General features: G+C 37.9%; 1 long non-coding RNA gene across 1 annotated transcript; it reads right to left on the bottom strand.

Annotated features, from left to right (window-relative positions):
• Nucleotides 1-6,848: 6,848 nt before the first annotated feature.
• LOC110342196 lies at nucleotides 6,849-10,925 on the bottom strand. Its single transcript, XR_002384208.2, has 3 exons — nucleotides 10,804-10,925; nucleotides 8,135-8,171; nucleotides 6,849-7,575 (listed from the first exon to the last, which is right to left on the bottom strand). It is a non-coding gene; the product is annotated as an uncharacterized LOC110342196 (long non-coding RNA).
• Nucleotides 10,926-12,112: the final 1,187 nt, after the last annotated feature.

The raw sequence follows: 12,112 nt of genomic DNA, 5'->3' as shown, positions 1-12,112 counted from the left end.
AACTTAGAATGAAATTGTCTCTTTATGTAACCTGACAATATAAAATATATTTGCTGCATGTACGTATAATAATTTTGTGTAAACAAAAATATGTATTAAGTCATCGTTTTTCAAATACTAGATATGATAGTTTGAGGTAATAGTTCCAATTTCTAAATTTTCCCTCTATAAAATTGTTTCTAACCAAAAATGGCATTTACTTGGGATACTCATTAAATAATAATGGTTATTGTTAATGTTAGAAACAAAGATAAACAAAGGTCATCATACACGAAATGTTCAGATTCATTCGTTAGATGCCTACTTTAAATGATTTCCTTCACACAGATTCCAGGTGCTTGGTCCTTACGCAGGAGTCTGATGTAAACAGTTTACAGTTACCTTATCCTTCTATAGAACTCTTATTCACTTCATCCAATGGCTGATGGAAGCAGAGGCAGACTCCCACAGCTAAACACTGAGCTGTACTCAAGGAACTCAGTGACAGAGAGGGAGTACTGATGAGCAAAGAGGTCAAGACTGGGCTGGTTTAACCCCCAGAAACAGCTGACCTGACAAGGGTTAGCTCTCGAATCCCAGACTGATGCCTGGGAATCCAGCATGGGACTGATCAAGACCCCCTGAATGTGGGTGTCAGTGAGGAGGCCTAGGCAATCTATTGGGCCTTGGGTTGCACACAAATGGACTTTGGGTGCCCATCCAACAATGAGAGAAGCCCTCTCACCCTGGACTCTTGGGGGAGGGTCTAGGTCCTGCCCTGGATGAAATGACAGACTATGGACACTCCCATGGAGGGCCTCACCCTCCCTGGGGGAATGAGGGAATATTGGAGGGGTTGGTGGGAGGGCATGAAAGGAGGGGAGGAAAAGGGTGATGGACCTGGGATTGACATGTGAAGCAACCTTGTTTCTAATTTAAATTTAAAAATAAAAATTCAAAAAAGAACTCTGGTTCATTGTCTAGCCAGTTGTACTACTGTATTTAGCCTTATGCTAACATTATATTTAACCATATGCTATACTGATTCCTGTAAATCTTAATGTAAACGTTTTCTCCTGTATCTTTGTCTCTTAGTGTTTGCTACAAAATTGCACAATTACTTCCTGACATATTCTGTATCTTTGCCATCTGTTAATTTTTATCATGGTCCTTTGGATGGACGCTTTAATGAGACACTCTAACTGTTCCCTTCATTTCCCTTTTGTCAGCCATGAAGCTGTCACAGAAAAGACCAGCTCCTGAAACCCCTAAAAGCAGCTTTGACCTTTGAAAAGGGACTAATGGGCCATTCAACTCATCTCTCTTCTTGCCACTCTGGACATTGTTTTTTCTTTTATTTAGAACTAAAACAGCTGGACTGAATCCTCCTTGACATCAATTAACCTTTCTATCATCTTAACATCCTTCAGGACCAGCTCAACTCCTTGACTGCTGCAGTATCCCACAATTAAAAAGGACTAGATCTGATTGTTGGGGTGGGATTTGTGCTCTCCTCCATGAACAAGCTGCTTCCAGACCAACAAACCCTACCTGGTTTGAATGAGGTTTAGAGATGAATATTTGAAAAATTCCATTACAAGCCTCCTCCAATGTGTGGGTCCTGGTTCCCTCCCACTCTGGCTCCTACCCTGGGCCACTCTATTCCTCTTTATTACCCTTGTACTTACGTTTTTGCCCTATTTAACATTTTACTTACTGAACATCACCCTGTATCCCAACAAAATGCTCTATGAAAACTCCCCAAATAGCTCTCATGCTACAATAGCTCCATTTGTTCCAAATACATCTAGAAAAAGACCTTTTAGGTGATGTGAAGAAACTGGCTAAAAGGGCTCATCCCCCTTATCCTGGGCTAAATATATTTCTTTACATTAGTCCTGTATTTCTTCCTGTTCATTTCCTTTGACGTCCTGTAGCTCCCTGCTATTACTGCTAGCTCATTTTGATTCAACAGTCACGTTGAATCAACATTATGTCCATTTTCTCTCACTGGCCCACTCTGTCTCTCATACTTCTGATTGTATAATGCAGATTTACTTTGCTTTCCTTTGTTTTCGAAATAAGAGTCTAACTATTCTATTTAGTGTTGAAACATTTGAGCCTATGCGGCCTTTTAGACAGTGATGCTAACTAGCAGTGTGGTAGTTTACTTTCAGCCTGGCAAGAGAGGGATGCCTCACCTTCCAGTTTCTGTGTCATCAGAGGGATGCTTCATGCTTCTGTAACACAGAATAACATAATGTGTCCACATTACCTCTTTCCTGGAGTAAATCCATCAGAGATCCTGGCACAAGTCCACCAGAGAAATCTGTTTGCTATTCCAAAATAATATGGATATCTTCCCAGAATTAATTTCAGAGAGCAGAATTGAGCATATTCTTAGATTTTAGAGGGTCATTTTCTCCAGTCTTTTTTTTATGGATAGAACTTAAAGATCTTGTTATAAAAGTCTTCAGAGAAAAGCAATTCTCTGAGAAATCTCACTTCAGAATTATCTCATCTGAATGTTATCTGTTGCCATATGTTTGCTTGGCCTGGATTCCATTCAGTGAGGTACATTCTTCTGAGAGAAACCAAGTTAGGAGCAGGGAGGGTTCCAGTCATCAAATGAAGATGGCCTATGTAAATTCTTATTCAGCTTTTTAAAGCAACACTGAATTGTCTCTTCTTTTATTGCTTTAAAGTCACAAAGAAGGCAACATGATTAAGATCTATAAACATTGAGTGTCTGTTTTTGTGGTGAAAATATTGCCTCCTTCTTTTCCTTAAAGAAAACCCTAAATTCCTTTCCTGCTCACAACCCATTTTCCATCCAGAATACATGTTCTGACTAATTTTCTTATTTTCGAATCATGTTTCATGACTTGTTTGCTTCTCAATCCCTCGTGGGGATTGGACCTTGTTATGAAAATGGAAAATATTAAAAAAAATAGAATGTGGGGCACCATAGTCTCTGACTCTTCGTGTGCATCCACTGTGTAAAGACCATGAAAGAGATGGGGTAGAGAAACATAAACTAGAGCAGTGAATAAATAAACGTGCAAAACCTTCACCTTTACCTGAAAGTGAATTGATGTTGGAAAGATTTAATACCTGCAATGTCACAATTCAATTTATACAACTCATAAAATTGTATTTAATGAGAAATTGGTGGGGTGTAATTTGTTTATTTTTCTTTTCTATGTGTATGTGTTGTGCTTGTATATATGAGTGTGTCTGATGTGTGTCTCTGGTGACTGTGGAGACCAGAAGATGCTGTGAGTTACCTTTGGGTGCTGGGAATAGAACCCTGGTCTTCTGGGAGGGCAGTATATCCTCTCTACTGCTGAGTCATTCATCAGTCCCCTAAAGATTTGTTTGATAGAGAACTTTTGAAGATTTGTGCATAGCAGTACATCATTGAGAAACAATGTTTACAAACACTTATTATTGAAATATCATTGAGGGTGTCTTAGAATAAAAGGCGGTATGCTGTATAAATCATTATGGCCATAACCATACAGCCAACTTAAATGCTATTTATTCTAAGCCCAGTAACTAGTCACTGATGATCAAGAATGAACTAGATTATACTAGATTTAACTGCCTCTTTCTCACTCTGACAAAAAAGAGGTGCTATTAGTATCTAAAGGAGAATTGGGCCTCCTAGATGACTCCAATGTATGTCCCCACCCTTGTGATGCTGTTTGAAGTGTAGACAGCATCCCTGAAAAGAATACATTGACAAAGTGTGTCTAGACATCCCCCCCCAAAATTAAAAATGTCTTTAAGAACAAGACTGAACATTTTCCAGAAACCGATCGAAGCAGATGCAGAAATTCACAACTAAGAATTGGGACAAACTCCTCAACTACAATTGAAATGAACAAAGGAGCCAAGACCATGATGGGGAAACCCACAGAATCAGCCGACCCAAGCTCTTAAGAGATCACTGACTCCAGTCTGGCAAATGGAGGACCTGCATAAGATCAAACTAGACTCCATTAATATAGGTGACAATGCTGCATCTGGGATAATATATGAAGACACTGGACAAACTAACTTAGTGGAACCCATTCTATATGGAGAGATACCTTGCTCAGCCTAGACACAGGGGGGTTTAGGGTGGAGAGGTGCCTTGGTCCTGCCTCAAGGTAATGAACAGATTTAGTAGACTTCCTAGGGGGAGGCCTCACCCTCTCTGAGGAGCAGAAGGAAGGTAGGGAGGAGTAGGGGAAGTGGGAGGAGAGGAGGGAGGAAAAATGGAGATTGGAATGTAAAAAAGAAATTTTAAAAATGTTAAAATTTTAGAAAACGAACAAGACTGAAGTGCAATTGCAGTAGGAATCATGTTTGGTATCTATGTCAATGACTTGTCAAAGACAAACCTGAAGTGAGGTGCTTCCTATGCACCAGTATTCTCATAGTCCTTTGCACTGGTGTATGCTTGTCCTACTCACAATAAATTAAAATGACTCTCCTTACTCCACTCACAGATGGAGAAATGGAGACACGGTGGTATGATTAACACATCCAAGATCACACATAGCCGTGTGGAGGTTTTAATCCAATCAGATGTGGTTGCAGAATCTGCTCTCTTGGCTATGCTTGTAGGTTTCCAGTACTTGCTCCACAGCAGTGAATCTTATGGGAAAATCTGAAGTAGTGGCAACACCATGTGCCACTCCTAACTCTGCTCTTTACTGGAGCAGTTATGCTATCTGTACCTATGAATGGCCTCCACTTATCTAGTCACTTATGTTTTCTTCTCACAAAACTGGACAACAAGTACCATACATCTTCATCAACGAACTGATAAGCAGAAAACTGTGGTTGCCAGAGACTGTTATTTCTTTGTTTATTTAGTAGTGTGTGTGTGTGTGTGTGTGTGTTCGCACATGCACGCGCCCACTTCAGAGCAAGTACATGCATACACACATGCCTCAATGCATTTTTGCAGGGCAGAGAACAAACTTGTGCAATTAGTTCTCTCTTTCCAGCTTTACATGGGTTCCAGGAGTCAAACTCTAATTAAGTTTGAAGGAAAATCGTCACACACTGAGATACCTGGCCAATCCCATCCACCTTCTTAATGCAATATCTGATTGGCTTTTAGGAATTAAAGCACACCTGATTTGCAGCCATTTTCTCATTGACAAAGCCATCCACAGTTTCTCAGGAATGTGGTCAGCGAATGGAGCTTGACACTAATTAATTATAGAGGTCTGGAGGTCTGTACAGACAGACAGGAAGTGAGATAGCTGGGTGGAAACAGGGTATAAGCAGGGAGAAACAGGAAATAGCTCTCTAGTCTGCTGAGATGAGATGCTAAGGAGATAACATGCCATGATAGCTTGCTCCTCTCTGATCTCTCAGCATTTTTCTCTATATGTGACTCTGGGTTTTTATTACTTAGACCAATTAAGAACTCCACTTACACAAGAATGTTCTTTTATTTGCTCATAAAGATCTGCATGCTTCTGAAATTCTCTCCTTTATTTCTCTTATGGACAATTTTTCTTTAAAACTCATGGGTTTATGAGAAACTGCTTTATGCTTACATGCTGGAATAACCCACAGTATCCCAGCCATAAATGGCTCTTTTTATAATTTGGCGGGTACTTTAAGGGATGTATTTTCATCTCTTTGTCAGACTTTGCAGAATGTCCTAAGTATTAATATGTAATTCAAGTCCAGCCCTTAAATACACATTAAAGTAATGTTATTTTAGCTTAAAGAACTTAGAGCATAATGCATATTTCTATATTTTGAAGAATCCTAAGATTTAAGAAAAAAACAAAAAATCTCCCTTTAACTCAGTTAATCATTATCACTAACACCACATGAAAGACAAATTAGGGAAATAATGTATCTGACAAGCCATGCATAAGCAATAATTCACTAATTTAAAGTATCCAATAGTTTCCCTAGAAAGTCTCTTTATTCTCTCTTCCTCACATTTCTAGTCTCTTTTCTGAGCATGGTCTATTTTGATGAGTACTCCCATGCTCTCCCAGTTATTGCCTAGTATCCTCAATGGAATCCTCCTAATTACAGTTTAAAATTGACTACTAATGAAAGGCGAAAATGAATGCAGAGCAAGAGAGACAGGCAAAACAAACAAACAAACAAAAAACGTAAGCAAGATTCATCCAAAATATATAGAAAATACAAAAACTAAGGACACTCTAATGGATTATATGAATAAAATATTACATAGCACAATCTGGAGCAAGTGGTTCATGACAAAATGAATACTAGTTGATGGAATTTAGATATCTGTAGAAAATGAATTGCATTTTTTCTCCTTTTCCACTCTTGCTAGCTCATTTATAAAGTGATGAAAAGAGATCATTGCAAGTGCTGCTAAATGATGGAAGATGACTTCGGGGACGTGTTGAGCTGGCTCTCCGCTGCAGAATAATAGACGAATGCTGGAAGGAGCCCTGAGAGAGCAGTCAGGGAAGAGAGCTCAAAGCGGAAAGAAGCAGGTAAAAGACACCGTGTGGAAAGCGGGTGCTCTCTGGGAGACATTACAAGCATTTCTTCGAAGCATCTGCTTCCATGAACTCACTGAAATGGGACTGAGGAGTCTCCTCTTTGGAGCTTTTAATGCTGTTGTAAAATGCTGTTTCTCATTAGCACCTGCCTCTTCTGTTATCTCCTTAATTATGCTTCTGGTTCTTTTTCAGCAGCCCCCATGAGAGAATCCTGGAAAATCTTTTTTTTCAAGATTTGGGAGGGAAAGTTTAATATTAACAATAGGAAAAATGCTAGTCACTATAACACTTATACATGAATTCATTTATCAGTGTTTCTGGAGGAAAATGTGTAAGACTGGATAAGAAAAGGGTATTTATTAAGCCTTTGTTTGTATGTTTTGGGAAAGGGATAGGATAATAATATTTAAAAATTTCTATGTTTGAAATAGTATATTTAACATAGTTTCATTAATACAGCCACCATATTATTGGACAATAAAATACAAAACATATTTATCCTGTATCCAAGTGTTGTACCACTTAAAAATCATTGAGTGACCTCAAACAAAAGCAATTTTATTTCGTGATTCTGGAAATCCTGGCGTTAATCCTCCAAGCTCCATTTACTAATATAATGCAGTTGACCCCATTATGATCGACTCATCTGTTTGCAAAACAGAGATAATCAGGTTTTCTTACTTGTTTTCATGAGAGCTAAGTGAGAGAACCTACGTAAAGCACCCTACACAGATGAAGCCTGAATAAGCTTCCATCTTCTTGGTTACAAGTGTTGTGTAGCTGTTTCTTCCAGTTTGAAGCATTCCATTCCAGAAGGACGAGGGAGGCTTATAAAATTCAAGAAGCAAGTGTGACCTTTACAGTAGCAGAAGATTAGAAAGTTATGACCCTCCGGACTTCTTCTCAAGATTGTGGAAGTCATGAGCAAGTGTTGGGGTGGGGAGGAGAACTCTTTTTGGTGGAGCTGCTTATGAGATGGAAAGTAAGCTCTTAGATGTGGCTTTCATATGTCACCATCCATGATCAAGTGGGCTTTGCTATGGCATGATTGCATGTGACCACTTCTGCATCTGTATGCAATCTCTCATCCATGGTTCTGTAAGCAATCCCAAAAGGCCCATTAGTTCATGCAGCTAAACACAAGAACAGTCGTTTCTTCAGTCTGCTATTGGTACCCTATCTGGAGTGAGCAAAGACACTTCTCGTCTCCTCAAGAAAAGGCGCAGCAAAGGCTGTAGCTCTTGAATATTCTTTTCTGACAGTGAAGATTTGGAAGATTTTTTAAATTAGTAACAATAAAAAAGAAAAAAAGAGGGTCCTCTTTTTGACTGTGGTATACAGGAATGCTTCTTAAACATAATCTTTAATGACTATAATTCATACGATTTTGTTGAGTGAGAGGCATATAATATGAGATTTTTACACTAACACAAACTAGTTATTAATAGTAACTTTTAATACTCAATATTAATTAACATCTGAGGGTATTGTTGTTTTCTAGAAAATATTAAAAAGAAATTAAGAAATCTTTAATGTATACTCATTAGTCTTCTATTCCTGGGAGTTTCTTTTAATCTATTGCACATGAGATGGGATCATGTATCCCACATCTCAATAAACAAAACACACAATGAATTTAAAATCTAGCTACTTACCTTGTCTATTTTCTTCTTTCCATACCCCTGTCAGTTCCTGCAAGTCAAAAGGAAATAAAACCAAGCAGAACATAACTATTTTCATGTGATGTTAGATTATAATCAGTGTTGTTTTTTTATTATATCAGGATACTGATTATAATAGACAGTCAGGTGTACACTATGAACCAGAGGAAGCAGCACATTTCCCTATTACCTCTTGTTATGAGAAAATTCAAGACAATGCAGATAGATCAGGCTACACCAGGGAGAACTGCAAGGACTCTCTCATGAGCATGTTCTCATGAGAAAACCAGGAGAGCAAGAAAGCTTCAAGATAAGTAAATAAATCAAATGTTTTCATTATAAAATCCCCTTCAAAAAAACTAAATTTGATCTACTACATGATCCAGCTACTCCATCTCTGAGACTAAATCCAAAGAAAATGAAACCAGTGAGCTAAAGACTTATCTACTTCCCATGTTTATTCACACTGGATGAGAGAACAAATCATTTTATCTGCATATGGACTGTTGATTTGGTTTGAAAAGATGGTGCATGCTTCAACAATAAAAAAGAATAAAATTCTGTCAATCACAGCAAAATATTATGTTTAAAAACTAGAAATAAAAAAGCAGAGATTGTATAGTTTTTCCCATAATTGGAAGTTAAAATACTGATCTCAGTGCAGTAGTTATGAAAAGTGATTACAAAAAAATCAGAGAGAAGGGAAGTAAGATAATAAAAACAAAACAATCAGCAGGATAAAATTCTAGTGTCCTTCAGTACAACATGGTCACTGTAACTCACAGTATCCTTTCATGTATTTTATGAAGAACTAGAATTGAGGAGCTAGAAGACTTTAAATAAGGATGATAAGAAGAAAACTTATTATTTCATTAGTTCACATTGTGTGCTTGTAATGAAGTTTCTTGCTGTAACTTATAATTATGTATAACTATTTTGTATAAATTTTAAAAAACTAAAATGAATGCTTTACAAGGAAATACTTTTTAAAAAATAGCTACTGTTGGTTTTTTTAATATTGAGCAATAAAAGAGTAGAGCCAGTGCCTGTTCAGTACAGCCATGGGAAAACATTTTGAATGACCCAAACATAGTGGTACAGTGGAGAATAGTCTGTGAGTGAAAACATAAAACATGAGTCACTGCAGACTGTGAGCACTGAGGAGATGACTAGTTACTTAGAATACAGCCTTGAAAACTAGCCAAGATTAAAGCTGGAGAAAGACAAAAATAAGAGTTTCAGAACCATTTCAAGCAAGCCCAAATTACAAGTAATTCAGATCTACCATGAGGGGAAGAGGGACAATGCACATGGAGAGGAGGTGGCCAAAATTCTTAAAAATTAAGTAGAAACAGTAGATCCATAGATCCTGAAAAGGCCAGTAAGTCTCGAACACAAGAACAAAGAAAATCATACCAGGGTACATCAAAGTGAAATAATTTTATGAACAGATATTAAAATCTGTAAAGCAGCCACAGGCAAACTCCCACAGAGGAACAAGTTATATTTACTCTGTGGCAGGGTAAATCCAAGAACAGCAATATCTTTAAAATACTAAGAGAAGAAAAGTCAATAAATTCAAAACATGCTAAGAATAATGAAATAAAAATAGAAACTTTGCCATAGGTACAAAACTAAAGTGATTTTACATTTAAAAACTGTGTATGTGAATGGAATTACATAGAGCATGCACACATATGTGTGCACACATTTCTCTAGGCAAAAGGAAGATGACAGCAGTTGAAAATCTGTATGTGTAGGTGGAGAAGGAAGAGTGCTAGAAATGGCAAAAGATAGATAGATAGATAGATAGATAGATAGATAGATAGATAGATAGATGGATGACAGGTACATGTTTGATATAGATTGATAGATGATAATATAAGTAGACAATAGATACTTAAAATTTAGATAGATGATAGAAGATAGATAGATAGATTGATAGATGATAAATAGAAAAATAGAGATGATAGAGGAAATTTTCAATAAATTAAGAGTTATTTTAAAAGGTAATTGGGTGTTCAAAGCAAGTATAGTCATGTATTTAGTATCTAAAACTGCACAGACACAATGTCCACTCTGGAACATTCTGCCTTCTGGTATAACCTAACTTACCTTCATTTTGCTGTGCCCTGATATATTTCATATTTATTCTATGTTTTAGCCCAAACATAAACAAACAGAAGAAAATATGTATTCATCTAAAATTGAGGTGGACAGTTTTGTGATATGAGGTCCAATGCATTGTTGCAAAATGATTTTTATTTTAGTTTTATTTAGTTATGATTGACATACAGATATTTGAAGTGCACAACTGTAAGATTTGGTATTCTCAAAGTACTTTCTCTACCAAAATAAAGGAACATGCTCTCATAATTAAGATAAACATTAAGGTTCCAAAAGGTGATGTCTCAATTGCTCTAGAAATCAGAAGATGAAAAATTTGGCAGATATTTTGGGGGATAGTTTCTCTCATCCAACCAGCAAGTTATTTAAATTAGCTTTGTTACTTCTTATTCTTGTTTTTTTCCAATATGGAAAAAGGTGGCCTGCTTTTTAAATAGTATGAAAAGTCTGATATTTGACCCTGAGTGTGAGATAGAAAATAGTTCTACTGCAGTTCCCCAGAACTGGCAGAAGAGAGGGTTTCCTGGGAAGCTTACCTCCTGGAGGTACAGCAAGCAGGGTTTTAACTCCATTCCTGGAATGGCATTCTCAAGAAGCCAATACAAATACCCAGATGACTCCTCCCTCTCAACAGCTGGATTCCAGGAGTTCAGCTCAGTGCTTAGCTGTCAATTCTCTGCTTCTACTTCCATCACCTTCTGGATGAAGGCTCTATAGAGAAAGAGGAGTGATTAGCAAAGGGGTCAAGACCATGCTGGGGAAACCCACAGAAACAGTTGATCTGAGAAAGTGTGAGCTCATGGACTCTATCTAGACTGACAGCTGGGGAACCTACATAAGACTGAACTAGGTCCCCTGAAATGGGTGTCAGTGAGAGGCTTGGGCAGTCTATGGGGCAGCTAGCAGTGGAACCAGTATTTATCCCTAATGCATGAACTGACTTTTTGGAGCCCATTCCTTATGGAAGGATACTCTTTCAGCCTAGATTCAGAGGGGAAGGTCTCAGTTCTGCCCCCAAATCATGTGACAGACTTTGACAATCCTCCATGGGAGGCCTCATCCTCCCTGGGAAGTGAATGGGGGATGGGATGGGGGGTTGGTGGGGGAATAGGAGGATGGGAAGGAGAGGGAACTGGGATTGGTATGTAAAATAAGATTGTTTTTAACTTAAATAAAATAATTAATTAAAAATACACAGATGACACCTACATGCAGTATGGATGATATCACAGGAGGGCAGCCTGAGCCTGGAGACCTCAAACATTTTTGGTAGCAGAAAAGTATGTTTGCCCTTTGCTCTGAAAACTCTGTCCTCTAAATCTATACTTACACAAACATCAGTGGAAAATGTTCCCAGAACATTGGTCAGTATATGCCCCAAGATGTTCCAAGAAAATCAAGCAACACTAAAGCAATGTGAACTAGTAGTACAGACCCTTCACTATCCATTATCTTGACATCTGGAGAATTTATTTTATTCCCTGTTTTTTATTTAACTAAAATACAGTTGTATAGTTTGCACCATCACTTTCCTCACTCCAACTCCTTCTATATCCCCTGTTCCCCCTCAAAATTATGACCACAGTTTTTGTTGTTTTGTTGCTACAAGGGAGCGTGTGTGTGTGTGTGTGTGTGTGTGTGTGTGTGTGTGTGTGTGTGTGTGTGTGTGCGCGTGTGCTACTCAGCGCCATCTTCCAAAATGTCCCTGAGCATTAGGTCTAGGAGAGGTTTTGTAGATGACCCAGCTGTTCTTTTCTTCATTTTGACCAGTTGCATTCTATAACTGTCTCCATCTGTTCTGAAAACTAATTTCCTTTGGTAAGGGATGAGAGCTACACTTACCTG

This window comes from Mesocricetus auratus, unplaced genomic scaffold (assembly GCF_017639785.1).
Source record: "Mesocricetus auratus isolate SY011 unplaced genomic scaffold, BCM_Maur_2.0 Super-Scaffold_100009, whole genome shotgun sequence".
Taxonomy (NCBI): Eukaryota; Metazoa; Chordata; class Mammalia; order Rodentia; family Cricetidae; genus Mesocricetus; species Mesocricetus auratus.
The sequence above is the reverse complement of the archived record's forward strand: the minus strand, read 5'-3'. Positions and strand labels throughout refer to the sequence as shown.